At 46.0% G+C, this 20,791-nt stretch overlaps 1 protein-coding gene and 2 non-coding genes across 4 annotated transcripts in view; 2 read left to right on the top strand and 1 right to left on the bottom strand.

Annotated features, from left to right (window-relative positions):
• The window catches only part of LOC126190869 (homer protein homolog 2), an 864,566-nt gene that overhangs the window by 642,595 nt on the left and 201,180 nt on the right, over positions 1–20,791 (top strand). The window lies entirely within an intron of this gene.
• Positions 16,325–16,399, bottom strand: Trnas-cga (transfer RNA serine (anticodon CGA)). Its single transcript has one exon. It is a non-coding gene; the product is annotated as a tRNA-Ser (tRNA).
• Positions 16,525–16,599, top strand: Trnas-cga (transfer RNA serine (anticodon CGA)). Its single transcript has one exon. It is a non-coding gene; the product is annotated as a tRNA-Ser (tRNA).

The following is a 20,791-nucleotide window of genomic DNA, read 5'->3' as shown; positions in this document are numbered from 1 at the left end:
GAAGCAGGTTACGAGTGAGTGAAGCACCACCACATGCGGAAATCTGTGTACTTGATATTTTTTTATGGTTTGCGGATACTAAGGGGAAGAATTCAACAGCTCCTAACTTTTTAACATGACGTATATGAAGTGGAGTAATATTTTATTTCGCCCTTCATTTTTATTGTTAGTTTCTGAAACACGTTACATGAATTTAAACGACGAATTGCGCAACTTAATTAAAAATGCTCCATTTACTCAGGCACATTTCCTCCGCTGACCCATCACTTGTGTATTTTTTTTAACTTCGGTGTAAGCGAGCTAACCCTGGAGATCATCAGCTCCGTAACTCGTCTGAGTGTCGGCAGATTTCCTTCTAACGAAACCTTTCGCCCCGTCATGGTGTTGTGGAGCTCGGGCGCTCGCCCGACTCTATTCCGCTCAATTTCACTCTCCTCTCCTCTCCGGCACGAGACGCTCAGCAGTGCATCGTGCCCCATTTGACAGTACTTCTGAGTATCTGTCTCGTCCCACTCTCTCTCTCTTCGGCATATTCCCGTAGGCCGTAGGGATTTTTAAGCCTACGCTACGATTCTGCCATTTAGACAACATTTTGAACGCGTTGGCTGACAAAGTATCCAGATACTTATAAGTGTACACTAATGTGGAATGTGTCCGTAACTCGTGGTCTCGCGGTAGCGTTCTCACTTCCCGGCGGGTCAGGGATTTTCACCTGCCCTAAGATGATTGGGTGTTGTGTCGCCTTCATCACCATCATCATCATCATCATCATCATCATCATCACCATCATCATACATAACCTTTACGGTCGGAGGAAGGCAACGGCAAACCACTTGCATTAGGACCTTGCATAGTACGGCGATGCGGGTCTCCTGCATAGTTCCCCTACGCTCTGTCAAGAAGCATGGGACTTAATTTGCATTCCAGTGTGGATAGTGTCCATCCTTCGCCTTCATGTGGCTTGAATTTTGCTAGGGACACTTCAGTGAAGCGTCTGAATATCCTCAAAAGTCGAAATCAAAGACGATAAGATTATGTACGCTAGTGTTCTAAATCAACCCAAAGATGTTCCATTGGGACTCCGGGCAAAAAAGTTCATTTTAGATATGTTATTTTCCACAAATCAATGCCTCACAGATTCTGTTTTATGACTGTTGATGGAATCAGTCAACGTCTCCTAACTGTTCCGCTACTGTACGCAGTACACGATGTTGTAAAATTTGTTCATATTCTTCCATATTTAGTGTTTTCTTAAGCACAGTAAGGGAACCACACCCTAACCAGGAAAAACACACCCACACCGTAACTCCTCCTCCTCCTCCTCTGTACTTCAGCTGTTGGCTAAACAATGACCGGCAACTCTTCCATCGGAATGCCACACCTGAAGCGACAATTTGCATTGACTACTGAACTGTGCTGCTCGACCACGGTATCCCATTCTTTTTATGTACCTACGCACAATCATTTTGCTAGATGGATTGCTGATAGCAGTTCGGAACTCACGAGAGATTCTTTCAGCAGAGTCCATGTGATTTCTTAAACGACCACCCGCATTGCGTGACAGCCGTCGTCTGTCAGTACTTGAAGTCTGACTGGACTTGGTTTAGCTCTGATTGTTCAGTCGCGTTTCCACTTCACAGCCGCATCATCAACAGTCAAGTTGGACAGCGTTAGAATGGTCTAAATGTCCCTGATGGATCTGTTGCTGAGGTGACAGCCGGTGACTGATTAGTCTCATTCGAAGTCACCGAGCTCTCCGAACCGAGCAATTGTGCTGTTACTGATTTTCTACTGGCAACACAATACTACCGGCGTCCTTTTATACTGGCGAGCCCACCTCTCGTGACATCGAGTGATCAGTTCCGCATTACGTAGCGGTGTCCAGATACTTTTGATCAGATAGTGTAAGGAGAGAGAGTGTGAGTCTGCTCGTATTGGGCTATACCCCTCTGAGAACTATATATTGGTACTTGATATCTCTCAGCAAAGGGAGCGTCTTCAGTTTTTAGTGAGCAGGAGTACGTGAGCAGCAGCTGTGAGAATACGTCGCTGGAAGGAAGGCAGAAGGGTCAAGGGCTGGAGAGGAAGGGAGCGCCCGTTGATACAATACGCTTCGCCCCTAACACAGAGGGTGGCCTTTGCAAAGACTAAAGCGCAAAGCGGTGCAAGTAGCTTGTGTCGAGTGGGATGGAGACTCCAGGGGAACATCGCTTTGAAGCAAGCCGCCACTCGCCCCATCTCAACGAAACTAAAGGTCTCCCTCCTCTTCTCAGCGTCCTCTAACTTCGGTGTGAGAGTTACTGTAGTGGGCTTTGGTGCAGTTCTTCTGCAAAATTCGGGGTATTTACGTTTGTTAAATTATTTGTGTAGTCATTACATGCAAGACAAACGTGAGTAGTTGGTTTGTTTTCGAACCATAGTCGCACAGTGCTTCTACCAAAATTTGCTCTCTTGTCTGTTTGATTTATTGTTCTTGAAGTTTAACTTTTTCTCATAAGTTTGGACGAATGTAATAATTAAAATGTTTCAGTAATAGTTGCACATTCTATCAATAAACCGTAATTCTGCGCAGTTTGAGTGGTCGCTCCGATTCGTTCGGTGAAGGTTAGTCATCAATTAATTAAAGATATAATTCTGACATTCAAAACTAAGCTAATTTTTGAATCCTTCACCGTGGATAGTAAACACAGTTGGGAAATCTAGAATAAATACGGTATTGGGGGTGACTTGACAGTTTGAATCAAAGCTGCCGAACATTGGGGAAATCAGTCACTCTTAGTCCGAGGAACACAACTCATCCACATCTAAATACGAGCGCATATTCCGCAAATCACTGTATGGTGTATGGCGGAGGATACCTTGTACCACTGATAGTCGTTCCCTTTTCATGTTCAACCCGCAGATGCAGCGAGGGGAGAAAGGAATGTGTATATGCCTGCGCATGAGACCTAATTTCCCTTATCATTCTACGCGTTACTTACGTGAAATGTACGTTAGCGGCAGTAGAATCGTTCTGCAGTCATCTCCAAATGCCTGTTGTCTAAACTTATTTGTAGAGCCTGCTGAAAAAGAAAAGCGGGCAAGTGCTCTACCAACTGAGCTACCGAAGCACGACTCACGCCCGGTACTCACAGCTTTACTTCCGCCAGTACCTCGTCTCCTACCTTACAAACTTTACAGAAGCTCTCCTGCGAACCTAGCAGAGCTAGCACTCCTGAAAGAAAGGATATTGCGGAGACATGGCTTAGCCACAGCCTGGGGGATGTTTCCAGAATGAGATTTTCACTCTGCAGCGGAGTGTGCGCTGATATGAAACTTCCTGGCAGATTAAAACTGTGTGCCCGACCGAGACTCGAACTCGGGACCTTTGCCTTTCGCGGGCAAGTGCTCTACCAATTGAAGGAAAGTCATCGAGTAAAACGGAAGTGACTTCTGGCGTCCCCCCAAGGTAGTGTTACAGGCCTTTTGCTGTTTCGTAATTATCCAAGCGATTTAGAAGACAATCTGAGCAGCCGTCTTAGGCTGTTTGCAGATGTTGCTGTCGTTTATCGTCAACTAAAGTCATCAGAAGATAAAAACGAATAGCAAAACGATTTAGAAAAGATGTCTGACTGGTGCGTAAATTGGCAACTGACCCTAAATAGTGAAAATCGTGAGGCCATCGACCTGAATGCTAAAAGGAATCCGTTAAACTTCGGTTACACGACAAAGCAATCACATCTGAAGGCCGTAAATTCAACTAATTATCAAGAAATTGCGATGACGAACGACTTAAATTTTAATGGACACACAGAAAATGTTGTGGGGAAGGCTAACCAAAGACTGCGTTTTATTGGCAGGACACTTGGAAAATGTAACAGAGACTGCCTACACTACGCTTGTCCGTCCTGTTTTAGAATACTGCTGCGCGGTCTGAGATCCTTGCCAGATTGGATTAACGGAGTGCATCGAGGAAGTTCGAAGAACAGCAGCACGATTTTTGTGTTATCGAGAAATAGGAGACAGAAAGCGTCACTGATACCATACAGGATTTGGGGTGGACATCATTAAAACAAAGGCGTTTTTCGTTGCGGCGAAATCTTCTCACGAAATTTCAATCACTATCTTTCTCCTCCGAATGCGAAAATATTTTGTTGACACCGACCTACATAGGGAGGAACGGCCATCATAATAAAAATAAGGGAAATCAGAGGTCGCACGGAAAGATATAAGTGTTCATTCTTTCCGCGCGCTGTACGAGATTGGAATAATAGAGAATTATTGTGAAGGTGGTTCGATGAACACACTGCCAGGCACTTAAATGTGTTTTGTGGAGTATCCATGTAGATGTAGACGGCAAGCAGCAGTAACTCTGGCCGTGTGCGCGCGGACATCATCTTGTTGAAATAAAAATCCACAATGGCTTGCCCTGAAGGGCAGCAAAACGGGGCGCGGAATGTCGTCGACGTACCGCTGTGATGTAAGAATGCCGAGGATGAAAACCTTACTCCCGCTATGAAAAGAAATGGCACCGCAATCAATGACTCCTAGTTGTCAGGCCATGTGGTGAGCGACCGTCTGGGGCGTCTCCTGACATGTCTTCGCTGGACATCAGTGCTCAGTCCGAAGCGGACTCATAACTAAAGACAATTCTTCTCCAGTCAGTGAGATTCTAGCCGCGCGGGATTAGCCGAGCGGTCTAGGGCGCTTCAGTCATGGACTGGATGGCTGGTCCTGGCGGAGGTTCGAGTCCTCCCTCGGGCATGGGTGTGTGTGTTTGTACTTAGGATAAGTTAGGTTAAGTAGTGTGTAAGCATAGGGACTGATGACCTTAGCAGTTAAGACCCATAAGATTTCACACACATTTGAACATTTTTTTTGAATGAGATTCTAGGCTGAAAACGAGTACGGAGACGCTCCGGATGTTGTTGGGATATCAACCTCACTGTCACCTGTCATATGGCCCAACAGCCGGGAGTGATGGTCTGGAGTGCCATTTATTTTCACAGCAGGACCCCTTCGGTTGTCATTCGCGGTATCCTTACAGCACAGCGCTGCGTCGACGATATTCTGCAGCCCGTTTTGTTGCCCTTTATGGGAAGCGAACCGGGTCTCACATTTCAGCAAGATAATGGCCGCCCGCACACGGCGAGAGTGTGTGCTGCTTGTGTTCGCGATTGCTAAACCATAGCTTGCCCAGCAAGGTCGTCGGATCTCTCCCCAGTTGAGAACGTTGGAGCAATATGAGCAGGGCCCTCCAACCGTCTCGTGATTTGACGATCTAATGCGCCAAGGGGGCAGAATTTGGCACGATAACACTCAGGAAGACATCCTACAACTCTGTCACCAAATGCCAAGCTTAATAACTGCTGAACAAAGGCCGGAGGTGGACCAACGCTTTACTGACTTGCTCAGTTTGTGAAGCTTTTACTCTTGAATAAATCATCCAATTCTTTGTGAAGTGGTAATCAAGTGGTTGTCTGTACCTGTGTCACATACGGGGCATTCCATGTCAGTTCACTGGGTTGTAAAAATTTCACTGGACTGTGTGGAATAGTTCCAAAGTTATTAAGACCTGAAGTTGGGTCTGAAGATAGAGTGCCAGATGCGGGTTGCAATTTCCGGGTCACGCCACCTTCTTTCACAAGTCACAATTCTGGAACTAATTGGCAGGGGAAACTAATACTTTGTACACGAGTGTTCCACACATGGTAGAATTACTGTGCCGAACTTCAGTCAAATCTGAGACTGAGCTGAAACATTTTCTCAAATTGCTTATATTGACATGGCATGGTCCATATATCTATTTCCGTCGCATTTCGAGGTTTTTTTTTCGTGTTTAACAGAAGCCTTGGTCTGGAGTGTGGATCCATTCATTATACAAATCAAAACTGACACAACAGCGTTAGAAGGCATTTAATTTTCATCATTCGTGGCGGCAGAGTATTCTTTGGCTGCCAGTGGATTCTCGTCTCGCTGTCGTGGCCCTTACTGTAGAGGTTCATTTACCGCAGTTCCACATGCCCCATAGCAAGCAGCGTCTCTTCTTCAAGTAAACGACTTTTGCAACATAATCAGTTTCACCATTACCACACGTGAAATTCCCCTATATATTGTTTGCTCTCCCAGAAGCATTGGTGATTTAAATTCTTTTAACCTGACCACGTACTTGGGAATTAAAACAAATCTTGTCGGTCGCAATAGGCGGCCCGTTACCAGACTTTCACTTTCCTCTCCTCTGAGACGGTCCGCCATTAGGATGCTCAGTCAGAAAGTGAATGTTTGTCGTACAAAAGATGTTCACTGAAAATGGTTCAAACAGGAAGCGCATTTCATTATCTAATTATTCACGTAGTCACTGAGTTGAGAGACGTGGAGGTTTCGGTAGGCTCTCCTACCATGCTGTTTGTTGGCTCGTGGTCCAACGAAGCAGTGTCTTCGCATCCTTGGGGGGGAGGGGGGGGGGTTGTAATTGTGGCCGACACAACGCACATCGGCCCTGAGCCCGTCTCACGAGTACAGCAGAGACTCTGAAGTCGACAGCGGCACGATCAAGGCACGGAACGCGCAGCTATTCAGCCAACTTGTCGGGGCGCGCCGCCGTCACTGCTGCACTGGTCGTCTGACATGCTGGACACTACTGTCATCTTCGTGGTGATGTGAGGCCCGTGTATCGATATCAGAGGTGAGAGGAACGTCTAGAACGTATATCTTGCATCAGCAGAACAGCCTTCTTACAGACTGCAACTCGTTACGGGTGGTGTTGTAATACAGAGGTTTCGTAGTTCCAAGAATTACAGATTTTTACAAATGTCTCGCAGAACTGCGGAAAGCAGTTGCTGGCAGCTGGCTCACTGAGTCATCTACAGATCCAAACTGATTTTTTTTTAAATCACTTGTCATGTTGGACATAAGGACAGCGTAAAGCTATTCATTCCTGGTGCAATCTCGTTCGTAGCGTTTTCGCCACAGTTTAAAACCTGTGTTAGTTTCGAAGCGATATCCACTGTTCCGTGCGCAGCATCTGGCATTCGCTCGCGATCTGCTCACGCTTCGCTGAAACTGGCGCGGATATGACGCCTCACTGAACTTGGATTTGGCCCTGGGCGTGCTCGTTATGACGTCACATGAGCGTGAACATTCTGCTACTTTCTCGCTCGGAATTTCCATAGGAGAATTGTTAACCGCGATGCTCAGAGACGGTTTAATAACAGTTGGCGGAATTACGGAATTCTGTTTCAATATTTCATACGGCTGCGCACTCCTGCGCAGATAATTTCGCTCACAAATAACTCTGTTTCTATGTTTATACACGTTCTCAGTTTTCTGCAAATTTTCTGTCAATAGACTGCAGTATAAGGCATACAGAATGTTTCTAAATTTTCATTATTTACATTGAGCGCTTGTATTGGGCACGAGTAGCTATGATTACGAAATGAAATAGGAACTAGTTTCTCCATGACACCACCACCACACCACCACCACAGACAGAGGGAAAAAAAAACATGAAGTGATGTACATGGCAATAATTCATTGTGGCCTTGATAGTTATAACATTGGTAAACGTCAAGTCAAGATGGTAACAATGTTCAGTTCCACGAAGTGGGATGCCTACCAAGCGTGAAAGAAGTCACAGTGAAGTATTAATTAGCGAGCCTTGCGATTCCTGTTCATTTAAGATATGCCGCAAAACAGCTGGGTTCATTCGGGTCTTTTTGTCAGTGCTCAGTGGAGTGCAGACAATCAGCAACGCAGAGCTGTGCTCGACATAGCTTCCTCAGCAGTCTTCTTCGGGTTATCTCAGCTTTGTGACAACATTAATTCGACTTTAGAGCCACAGCCGAGTCATGTGTTCGGTTATTTTGAACCCTTTTCCCGTGAGAGAAGTTTCTGGGAAATCGGGTTGTAGCACTTGCCGTGTTGTCCTCGTAAGCATTGTCAGACGTCAAGTTCTTGACCAAACTATTAGCCTGGCTGCAGGTATAATGCAGCCTTGCTTCGCCGCTGCACTAGCAGGGGAGGATGGTTGCTCCACCGCCCCGGCTCGCTTGAAAGAACCATACTGCTCATTTGATAGCAGGCTGAGTGAACCTGGGGCCGTTCTGGAGGACTGGAGCAAGGAAAAATTCCAGCCCCTTTTCGAGATTGAGGAGAGGACTTCGGGGTCTGTAGCCAGGTGCGCTCTCTAGGCCGCCACGGCTGTGATTCAAATTAGCATATTAACGAAGGAGTTTCCATAGTGAGCGAGTGAGTGGGAGAGAGTGTTTGCATTCAGTCACTGACGTACTCTGCAATTAATGGCAGGCTGATCTGGTGCGCCGAGCAGCAACTGGTGCCCGCTCAGCAGGACCCCCGCCCTGTGTTAGTAATCGGCACAGCAGTGGGATCAGCTGCGTCAGCGTGCATCCTGCTGCGGCCGCTAATTGATTGTTCCAATTAAGGAGCCGCTGCGTCGGAGGAAGGGCTGCTTACAAGGCCGGCTAGCGCAACGCCTAGGCAGGCCCTGAAGGCGAAGGAGTCTGCAGCGATTTGTGCGCGCGCACTGCAAACTGCAGGTCCCGACGGCTAATTTTTGCCATCAGGTTTGTTTGGATCCCGGGACGAGGAGGCTCTGCGCACTGCTCTGATTATTCTCGGTCAGTAGCACCCTTAGGCTCAAAACGTCTTCGTTAAGCTGTCCTCAAGGGAGAGGATGGGAGGCATGAAAGCAGATGTGGAGCGGGAAGACTTCTGTGACTACACACCGTGGAACTTCGCGTTGCGAAGCTTTCAGACGCGCGATCAACGCATGAAATCCTTTCGGATTACGCTGTGTGCTACGAAATGTGAACCAATACCATGTGAGATCGATTTACACGCCACAAGTTCAGCGGAGCAGACGCGCTGTTGGAATACAGCTTAGCGAGCTACAGTGCCGTATTTGGTGTGTCTGTTGTGGAAATTTGCGAATGATGGAAATATTTCCTCCTCTAAGGCCCCAGGATATGAACGATACATCCATCGGGACTAGTCGACCAGTCGATACAGCGCGGTAGCGCTTTAACAAATAGTTATGAAAAGGCCGCGTGCAGAATAATGGTTTTCAGGGGGAGGGCTCTTGGTGCTCGGTTCCTATTTGAGCTAGGAACATGGAGTGAAAAGGTTTTTGGTTTAGCGCGGATCAGCGGCCATTTGTATAATCATCCGAACATCTCTCAGTATATCAAACATCGTTTGTACCACGAACCGAAACTGGCGCCCAGACAAATGGTGCGAACAGATTAATTACTTCTGCAAAAGATTTGAATTGGACTGAAATTAATGCTCAGATAATTGCACCATCCGTATCAGCACCGATTGGACTTTACGTACAAAAACATGCAGGAAACACGTTTCTCTGTGAGGTTTTTGAAGCGTGCCATTTATATGTTTTAAACTTGGGCGAAACGGTTCACACTTGGCGAGAAGGTAGATAAATGGATAAAGTCAAAATGAAATTTTTTATCGAATGATCTTCATCCGTTGTCGAGATACTCTAGTTTAAAGTCGAGCTAAATGTAGACGAAAAATTCGTTCTTAAGTGAACTAAATCCGCGAAAACGGCTTACAATGAATCACATAAACAAAACATACATTCTTACCGTAAAATTGAAAACAGGCTTTCAGAAGTCGGATTTCATTTGTATTTTATGTGCAAAAAAAAAAAATAATTTTTTTTCTGAGTTCTTCTACGCGCGTCACTTTTATGTTTCAAACTTGTGCGAATCTGTTCAAATTGTGTAAGAAAGTAGACAAATACATTTTTAATGGTCGTTTTGTTGTTTTATGAAAACTTTATTCGTTGCCACGATATAACCAACATGATTCGAAAGACAACGAAAAAATCGACATCGTTTATCAAGCTATGGCGATATGTCAAAATTATGGTAGAGTAAACGTTGGTGACTAGAATGACAAATGCTCCTATCATAGAACAAAACCAGAGAAGATGTCTTGCACAGAATTAGGGATGTAAAACAAGGGAACTAGTTCTTCGACTTATGTGACAGCTTCAAAGACATTTAAATCAAAACACTTGACACGTTCGCGCTTTTTTACGAGTTAACCCTACTTCCCCAGTGTAGTGAGCCGTCTTAACTAGAAGCTGTTTGCCCACCTGCATCTTGCAATTTATGCGTCCCTAATTTTAATGATATGTTGTGTCTTATTGCACATGACAATGCCATGTTGAATGACATGATGACATGTCATGTTACACGACATCATGTATCATGTTACTTTACTGGACAAGATGCGTTAATTTACATGACAATGGTACTAATACTAACAAATAAAAAAGCGCGAATATATCAAGATGTTTTTCACTTAAATGTATTTGAAACTGCCAGATAAGTCGAAAAGGTAGTTCCCTTATTTTACATCGCTAACTCTGCCCAGGAAATATTTGCCTTTTTTGTATTATACGAGGGTTGACTGAAAAGTAATGCCTTCACCTTCCTAACTCTTCAAACGTTCGCAGCATTGCTATGCGGCAGGTACTGGCTTGTTTCGTAGCCTCTTCTCTACAGCTCCGGTTGGCGGGAAGCCTTAGCATTTAACGGTTGTGTTGTGACAGTGTAAAGTATGGAACACTTCGCAGACGGTCGGTCAATGCAAAGGTGTCACCCCAAAGGAGATTCATCGGAGAATGAAAGAAGTTTATGGTTATTGTGTTGATATGAGTACTACGCGTCGTTGGGCGAGTAAGTTTTTATGTTGAAGTGTGTCATCCAGGGTACCCATAGTGCTCAGATCTTCCGATAGCCAAGCAAAGCAGTAATGTGACCCCACACATTCTTGTGAAATGCCGATTGTGCTTGCCGTTCCTGAATCAATCTGTCAACATTTTGCTTGTGAAACTCGGTGTTTGCTGTTACAGGACGTTCAACTCTATCATGCGGGTCAGATGTTCCCGCCTTCCTCAACATCTTTGAACGTACTCGCCCATCGACGCACAGTACTCACATCAACACAATCACCATAAACTGCTTGCATTCTCTGATGTATCTCCTGTGGGGTGACACCTTCTGCTGTCAAGAATTCAATGACTGCACGTTGTTTAAATCGCATTGACCGACCGTCTGCGCAGTGTTCCATACTTTACACTGTAACAACACAACCGTTCAATGCTATGGCTTCCCTCCAACTGGAGCTGTAGAGAAGAGGCTACGGAACAAGCCAGTACCTGCCGCATAGCAATGCTGCCAACTGTTGAAGAATTACGAAGGTGGAGGCATTACTTTTCAGTCAACTCGCGTAATAGAAGCATTTATCATTCTGGTACTACATACATTGTTCTGGGCTAAATACACTCCTGGAAATGGAAAAAGAACACATTGACACCGGTGTGTCAGACCCACCATACTTGCTCCGGACACTGCGAGAGGGCTGTACAAGCAATGATCACACGCACGGCACAGCGGACACACCAGGAACCGCGGTGTTGGCCGTCGAATGGCGCTAGCTGCGCAGCATTTGTGCACCGCCGCCGTCAGTGTCAGCCAGTTTGCCGTGGCATACGGAGGTCCATCGCAGTCTTTAACACTGGTAGCATGCCGCGACAGCGTGGACGTGAACCGTATGTGCAGTTGACGGACTTTGAGCGAGGGCGTATAGTGGGCATGCGGGAGGCCGGGTGGACGTACCGCCGAATTGCTCAACACGTGGGGCGTGAGGTCTCCACAGTACATCGATGTTGTCGCCAGTGGTCGGCGGAAGGTGCACGTGCCCGTCGACCTGGGACCGGACCGCAGCGACGCACGGATGCACGCCAAGACCGTAGGATCCTACGCAGTGCCGTAGGGGACCGCACCGCCACTTCCCAGCAAATTAGGGACACTGTTGCTCCTGGGGTATCGGCGAGGACCATTCGCAACCGTCTCCATGAAGCTGGGCTACGGTCCCGCACACCGTTAGACCGTCTTCCGCTCACGCCCCAACATCGTGCAGCCCGCCTCCAGTGGTGTCGCGACAGGCGTGAATGGAGGGACGAATGGAGACGTGTCGTCTTCAGCGATGAGAGTCGCTTCTGCCTTGGTGCCAATGATGGTCGTATGCGTGTTTGGCGCCGTGCAGGTGAGCGCCACAATCAGGACTGCATACGACCGAGGCACACAGGGCCAACACCCGGCATCATGGTGTGGGGAGCGATCTCCTACACTGGCCGTACACCACTGGTGATCGTCGAGGGGACACTGAATAGTGCAAGGTACATCCAAACCGTCATCGAACCCATCGTTCTACCATTCCTAGACCGGCAAGGGAACTTGCTGTTCCAACAGGACAATGCACGTCCGCATGTATCCCGTGCCACCCAACGTGCTCTAGAAGGTGTAAGTCAACTACCCTGGCCAGCAAGATCTCCGGATCTGTCCCCCATTGAGCATGTTTGGGACTGGATGAAGCGTCGTCTCACGCGGTCTGCACGTCCAGCGCGAACGCTGGTCCAACTGAGGCGCCAGGTGGAAATGGCATGGCAAGCCGTTCCACAGGACTACATCCAGCATCTCTACGATCGTCTCTATGGGAGAATAGCAGCCTGCATTGCTGCGAAAGATGGATATACACTGTACTAGTGCCGACATTGTGCATGCTCTGTTGCCTGTGTCCATGTGCCTGTGGTTCTGTCAGTGTGGTCATGTGATGTGTCTGACCCCAGGAATGTGTCAATAAAGTTTCCCCTTCCTGGGACAATGAATTCACGGTGTTCTTATTTCAATTTCAATGAGTGTATAAAACCTCGCGGCAGTGTGGGTAGAGGCCACGGTGGGCGGTGATCGATCTCTCGGATAATGATCGGTCAGATAGTGTCTCCAATACTTTCACTGGAGAGAGGGCTATTTGACGTGTTCATTTGTTACATCAGCATCTGTAGTTTGCGTGGCTGATGGTCCTTTTTATTGTACCACGCATTAAGGTTTCCTTCTGTCGCATAGGTTGATGTTGCATGTGAAGAGTCACTCCTATGCCACTGTCCTAACAGTTACTTGCTTAATTTTGTGTGTAAGATTTCTACGCGATAGGTACGTAAGAGGCTGGAGGTTACTCCTAGTTTCTGCCCTGAGACACTATATTTGCAGCTGGTTTTGAAATATACGGCATGTCCATTTCAGCATATGCCAGTTCGTATTTTTCATTTTACCGGTTACAGTCTCTGGCTAATCAGAAAAAACCTGTAACCATTCGCAAATGCCTTCTTTAAAGAGGTTCAATGGCCCCTTACGCCTGATCAGATATGCGTTGCCGCCCTGGTGGCCGAGCGGTTCTAGGCGCTACAGTCTGGAGCCGCGCGACCGTTACGGTCGCAGGTTCGAATCCTGCCTCGGGCATGGATGTGTGTAATGTCCTTAGGTTAGTTAGGTTTAATTACTTCTAAGTTCTAGGGGACTGATGCCCTCAGCAGTTAAGTCCCATAGTGCTCAGAGCCATTTGAACCAGATATGCTTTCCATACATTTTAACGAAGGACGATGGCCAGTCCCTAAAGTACAATTTTTTCAGCTGAAAAAACTTACATTCACTTTGTTCAGCGTTCGAGAACTGAAACATCCATCGTCCAAAAAGTATTCTGACGATCATTTATCGTCGTAAAATACAGCGTAATCTTTCGTGACATGATTATGGAATCAGATACTGCAAACAGACATTTCATGCCGATCGTCCGGTAGCGTGATGCGCAATTTCTCGATTTTTTTGTGTGACTGTAGTTTAATTACGTGTTTTAAGTCGATTGTCTTAAAGGAGAAGCAGCCAGCTTCCTTAACAGTTGAAAGTGAGGGGGAAGGCTCCTTATCAGCCTTCACCAGTTTGGATGAATTTCCCTTGGCACACTATTTCAGAGAGTCATCCGACACCCCTGCACCTCACAGTATGGACTAGAGCAGGGGTGTCCAAACTGTTAGTTTACTGGTGCCGAGAGAGAGAGAGAGAGAGAGAGAGAGAGAGAGAGAGAGAGAGAGAGAGAGAGAGAACGCATTAAAGTAATATAAAATTTGTTTCTCTATGATTCTTTTTCTAAAAAAGCAAGATTGTCTTAATTTGACATTTAAGAGGGTTCATTAATAATTCTATATGTAAGTATATAGAAATAATAAAGTGATATTTGACTTGCGATAGAGAATGATGGCTCAGTTAGTAACAAACATTGACAGTAATTCCATCCCACATGACGATTTCTGGCGAATAGCGACTTGGAGTAATCAGAATTACGGTGAAAAAGAACCTCTATCACACTGTACAGAAATAATATAGAATTTCCTTTTATTTCTATAAATTAGTTTCATTATTTCTAAACCTCTAGTTTCGCAGATGCAACTGAAGTAGGCGTAATATAACAGACCAGCGTGTCTGACGGATTGGCCGGTTATAAGAACGAGACTTGAGTGTTAAAGTACAGCGCGGACAGCAGTGTTAATAACGGCATGGACCAATGAGAGAATAGCATCTTACGACGGAAGTTTCAATTTGCAAATAATCAGTTCATCATTTTTTACCAATACTTTAATAGATTCTCCGTCTAGAACCGAATTGACACTGGCCTTGTGCTGCAAATGGATACCCATGGACTAGAGGATACAAGGGACCTCCAGCTTTCCCCGCCTGCAGTCCGGATTTCTGCCCTTGCTCCCTCCCCCCATCTATCTCTCTCGCACTGCCTTTTCTCTCCTCCCACGTCTTTATTGGCCATCTTCGTCCTTCCTTCCTTCCTTCCTTCCTTCCTTGCTTGCTTGCACCCATATCTCGTCCACTAATATTGACAGGTGATCTTTAGACATTTCTTGGACGTTTCTAAATCACTTCAGCTACGTCTTCGAGGTAGTTTTCTCCTAAGGCTTTGCATTTTAATTTTCCCGAAAGGCTGTGTTTCGGATTCTGTCCCATCTCCTCGTTTTTTCAAATTTTTGTAGATGACTCACTTGTACTACTTGTAACTGATGGTGAAATCGCTTGCTCCACTGTCAAAAATTCGCATCCATCGATCAGTGCCGGTATATGAGTATATAACACTGTCCCTTGCGATACCTTTCTCTTGACGAGAAGTTCCGTTTTATACAGGGCGATTTTGCTAAATGGGGACAAACTGTAGTAAACTATCCCCGAGAAGGTAAAAAACAATAAAGCTCACACGGGCATGTTGCTGGAAATGCGTTCCAAGAGAGGGTCACCACTTGAAGGTGTAGATGAGAGATCTTTGTCAGTGTACGTATCAATGATTGAAAGTAGACATGAGAACACTTCAGGCAAGTGGGAATGTACTGTCTGTGTAATATTGTTTTGGTAGTATGATGACAGCGAATTATAAGCACTGTTTCAGTCACAATGTGTGAACGGGGATCATTGGGGACTGTCACGTGGGATCGGTTATTGCTCGGCAACGCCTCATAGACGATGCATATATGCAGACCTGCGCGTGACCCTGCATCCTCTGCCTTTGGTGATACGACGTGTGATGTGGTTACTACAGGATGATACTCCAGCCTACTTCATTTCGGTGCGGAGGCATCTCGACATCTACCCTGACCACAGATTAGGGCAGGAATGATGCTGGTGGTGCGCTGCCACCATACCACTAAAACAATGGTACAGACAGAACATCATCACTTGCTTAACGTGTTCTCGTGCGTGCTATGAATAATTGAAACCTAGACAGTCAAATATCTTTTATCTCCACATTCAAGTGGGTATACCTCACGTGGAACTCATTTCTGGCCGTATGTCCATATGAACCTTTCTGCTCAATACCCTCTCAGGGATTGTTCCCTGCAGTTTTTCGTCATCCAAAACCACCTTTTATACGAATATATTTCGGTAGATGGTGTTACTATTGGCGTAACAGAAACAGAACTCGAATGAAGCAAGTTCACTGAAACCAGTCACTGTTTTTCTATAGCCACAACGCGTTTCGAAGGTTTAAACCTCCGTAATCAAGTGGATTTACATGTGTTACTATGACGTGTGTGTGTGTATTGCGTTAATCTCTTAGACTAACATTTGGCACTGTCTACTGGAGAAACAAAAATGCTATTACAGAACATGGGTTTGGGATTTTTTTGACTAAAAAGTAAACGGATATCTGACGGTGCAAATAAAAACACACAAAACAGAACAACTCCAGTGGTCACCAAGCTCCATTCTCTGTCTAAACACATTACATGTAAACAGTCATTTTTTGTAAACAAAGATAGTGTTCGGAAACAGCTAGCTGGAAAGAACATACAGCAAAAGAGAAACATTATCACAAAGTACAACCAATACATATCGTAGAATGAAATTTTCACTCTACAGCGGAGTGTGCGCTGATATGAAACTTCCTGGCAGATTAAAACTGTTTGCCGGACCGAGACTCGAACTCGGGACCTTTGCCTTTCGCGGGCAAGTGCTCTACCGACTGAGCTACCCAAGCACGACTCAACGCCCGGTACTCACAGCTTTACAGAAGCTCTCCTGCGCAGGAGAGCTTCTGTAAAGTTTGGAAGGTAGGAGATGAGTTACTGGCAGAAGTAAAGCTGTGAGTACCGGGCGTGAGTCGTGCTTGGGTAGCTCAGTCGGTAGAGCACTTGCCCGCGAAAGGCAAAGGTCCCGAGTTCGAGTCTCGGTCCGGCAAACAGTTTTAATCTGCCAGGAAGTTTCGATATATATCATAATAACATTATTGTTTCGTAATAAGTTTTCAATGATTGTGGCGATTTTTGTTAGAGTTGCAGAATACATGCACTGGAAGACCTCCTTAGCGTTGTGGGTATAAATAAACTGCCGGCCTGTGTGGCCGAGCGGTTCTAGGCGCTTCAGTCTGGAACCGGGCGACCGCTACGGCCGCAGTTTCGAATCCTGCCTCGGGCGTGGATGTGTGTGATGTCCTTAGGTTAGTTAGGTTTAAGTAGTTCTAAGTTCTAGGGGACTGATGACCTCAGAAGTCAAGTCCCATAGTGCTCAGAGCCATTTGAACCATATACATAAACTGTGACTGGTAACAGTACACATGTTGTTTCATGCAATGTCAGTAACAGTCACGGTAAAGCCTCAGCTAAAATGTTCGCATTTAAAGCGCCTTGGATGTTTCCGGCAGCCTCGGCACGCCCTCCCGCGTGGCTCTACCTGTTGTCGCGCGTCGCGCCCTGCCTGGGACGTGACTCCGCAAACTGCAGAGCCCGAGGCCGCTCGCGTTGCCGTTCGCCACGCACACGGCCGCGAGCAGACGAGCCATCGATCGCGGCTCGGTCTGCGGTCGCGGGCAACCAGTCGCTAATGAGCGCCAGCCGCGCCACACCGGCTGGAGTCGTTACGGGACGGAGTCCACTCTGCCTGCACTGCCACCCCCTCTTTCCTCCCTTCAAGCCGTTCTGGCTCGGCTGGCAGACGCTTTTGCTCTAACATTCTCTGTTACATTCTCTGTTCCAACGAGAAAATAGCTGCTGGGCGGAATGTGAGGTTTCTGGCCGTCACAATGTGAACGCTACATCCTTTTGCATTGTTTATTGTGTTGCACATGCAACAGTAAGGTGCAGTACAGCAGTTATGATATTTGACTTCCGTTTATTCATTTCGCTTTCCTGTATTGCTGTTTTCTTTGAGAATTTCGTGGGTGACAAGACCGCGACAACCACCGCACTAGCATGTATTGGCCGTCACGGCTGTGGTTGTGGAGATGCGACTCAATAGCTTATATTTGCCCCCATGTCGATTATTTGTTTACCATTACAGAACTTTTCTTACATTTTCCACAATAGACAGCGCTGTTGGCGCGCACGCTTCGCACGCACGTTTTAAACTTTCGGTGGACTGCTCATTGATCACTAAGTTGTTCGGATACTCAAGTGCCGACAGATTTTTCCCATTGCATGTAGCATTGCTGCGAACTTTGTATCGTAAAACATAATAGGACAAGTGCTTTCAGCTGGCTGTCTCCTACATATGGCCACAAGTAGTGCAAGAGGGGGAGAAAAAGTGATAATGAGACTAAAGCTAACTAGGCTGTAGTTGGCTGAAGGAAAGAGAGATTGAGCAGTTTCTTGACTAGTGCCTCGGTATCGTGATGTGTTTCCCTTTGCCTGCGTGTATCGTCGGCTCCGTACTTCAGAGGCCCATCCCGGCCTAGGCGAGCGGGTGTAATTAATGGACAGCTGTTGCGTGAAGGACTGTGCCGTTAACAGCTTCCTTCCGTTCATCATTCTATGTTGTTGTCTGCGGTTAGGTACTGTATTGTTTTTGGCAGTTCGTTGTTGCACTATCTCTTGCTAGTCATATTCCAGTTGTACCTGTTGTTCGCCATAGAGACCACACTCCCCATTTATCCACACAGTCGGTTTTGTGCGTCTCTCTCTCTCTCTCTCTCTCTCTCTCTCTCTCTCTCTCTCTCTCTCTCTCTCTCTCTCGTGTGTGTGTGTGTGTGTGTGTGTGTGTGTGTGTGTGTGTGTGTTCCTGGCTATGGTATTGAAATGCGAATCTGTAATCTGATAATATTACTCTTTCCTCTCTTCTCCCCCCCCCCCTCCCTCACTGCATTGCGGACTTCAGGGCTCGTAATATCGCGGTCAGCTTTCCACTCACGTTAGATGATTCTTCAGGCAGTTCAAAGCATCTCCATTCCATAACATTCGTATCTATATACGCACAGCCTATATCGGGTCTACATTTGGCACCACGTTTGTTTATGGTCTTCATTGCCAATTTTCGCAAATAACTAGGTATAGTAGTTGTATGTTCTGTGTAGTTAATATACTTCAAGTTTTCATCTTTAGTTGTATATGTCAGAAGAGACGAGCGGATTGAGTTTTCATGACACGGTAGTTCCTCAGTAGTCATAATGGTCCTCCTTTTTCTGGTGGCTTCAACATGCTGGAGAGCGTAGGAAGGTGTCATATATTACCAGAGCAGTTGTATAACTATCTCTGTTTGGTACCTACAACACGTTGATTAGTTGGGGCTTCTTTATACCACTCTGTGTGCACATTGCTTTCGTTAGCCTGTGTCTTGCAGTCACGTATTAGGTGAGACAACGTATAGAGAACGGGTTATCGACTGTATCTGCTCGTTATAACCCCCTCCACAGCACTCTACTATTGAACTCAACCCTCTGTGTCTGTGTACTGCTTACGAGAGGGGGCAGATCTCACTGCTGTACTCCACAGGTTCCTGTCGCTCTAACTACCTAAGGCGGCTGCTTATCGACTGGCACTGAATCTCATGCTAGACTTTTTCCTCGATTTCTTGATTTGCCCTCAAAACTACAGAGGTAGATATTAAGTGCGTAACATTTTCTCGTCAAAATGGGTCCAACATCATCTCTAAACATTCAACTGATCTCAGTTACGTCGGTCTCTTAAAGCAACGCGTTATACAGCTTTCTCAGTCAGTGTGCTGAAGGCTCTCAAATATACACTTCTTCTCAAAGCAGGAGTGTTCCAAAATATCTTCTAGTTCTGCAGCGGTCCTTACTAAGTAAGTATGAAAACAGACATTGAATGAGTTCAGACATGCACTGCTAGGCTCGTTGTCCCTATGGAAGTGTAAAAGAAATGTCCGGGAAATTTAGTGCGTATGGAAGTGTAGCACAAGTGCACGGGGAGTGACTCTGAGCACTATGGGACTTAACTTCTGAGGTCATCAGTCCGCTAGAACTTAGAACTACTTAAACCTAACTAACCTAAGGACATCACACACATCCACGCCCGAGGCAGGATTCGAACCTGCGACCGCAGCGGTCGCGCGGTTCCAGACTGTAGCGCCTAGAACCGCTCGGCCACTCCGGCCGGCGCACGGGGAGTCTAAGTACGTATGACAGCATAACAGAAATGCTCAGTGAACTTAAACGGGAATCCTTGGAAGAAAGACGACTTAGTTCTCGTGAAACCCTGTTGAGTACATTCAAAGAACCTGTATTCGAAGATGACTGTACGACCATTATCGTGCCACCTAAGAAAGTCTCACCGAGGGATCACGAGAGTAACAAGAGAGACATTAGGGCGCATACAGAAGCATTTAAATAGTCGCCAGGAAACCCCAGATTCTTTAAATAATCTAAATCGCAAGTATAAAAGCCCTTCAAACGCCTGATTACTTTACAAATGATTTACGGTGTTAAACATTTGACGTTAAGCATGTAAACGAGTAGTAGTTTAGTAAAGGTCTAAGCGGGAAGTAGTTTAGAAAAGGACTGAAATTGTGTTTGTTTGTTGGAAGTTGCTAAGCATTCTCATTATCAAACGCTCGATGAGTATAGTGGAGGCAATCTGCGCAGCTTTAGTTACGCTGCCTCGAGACAAACACACAGTTTCTAATTGTAATACTTGCCTTACTGTGCTAAACCTTTAATACAGGTTTAAACTCTTAATGAGTATAGATTATGGGAGCGTTCAAAATTTTTAAATTCGATCAATAACTGTATGAAATATTGGAAATAAAAATCCCCCCCTTGGAACCAGTTACATAGGCAAGCTGCAAGTGGGGACGTGCACAATTAACCTGGTTAGCCGTTTAGTAATGGAGATTTTCCCTCCCACATTGAGGGAATGGAACAGAAAGAAAACCAATAATATTGAAGCGATATAGGCTACCTTCCACCACGCAGTGTACATTGGCTTGCATAATATTAAGGTGCTACGATCGCAGGTTCGAATCCTGCCTCGGGCATGGATGTGTGTGATGTCCTTAGGTTAGTTAGGTTTAAGTAGTTCTAAGTTCTAGGGGACTGATGACCACAGTAGTTAAGTCCCATAGTGCTCAGAGCCATTTGAACCAATATTAAGGTAGATGTATTAAAGATTTACAATTTTAATTTCCAGCGATCGCTCTTTCCC

Source organism: Schistocerca cancellata, chromosome 6, assembly GCF_023864275.1.
Source record: "Schistocerca cancellata isolate TAMUIC-IGC-003103 chromosome 6, iqSchCanc2.1, whole genome shotgun sequence".
Classification (NCBI taxonomy): Eukaryota; Metazoa; Arthropoda; class Insecta; order Orthoptera; family Acrididae; genus Schistocerca; species Schistocerca cancellata.
This window is presented reverse-complemented; position numbering and strand designations above follow the sequence as displayed.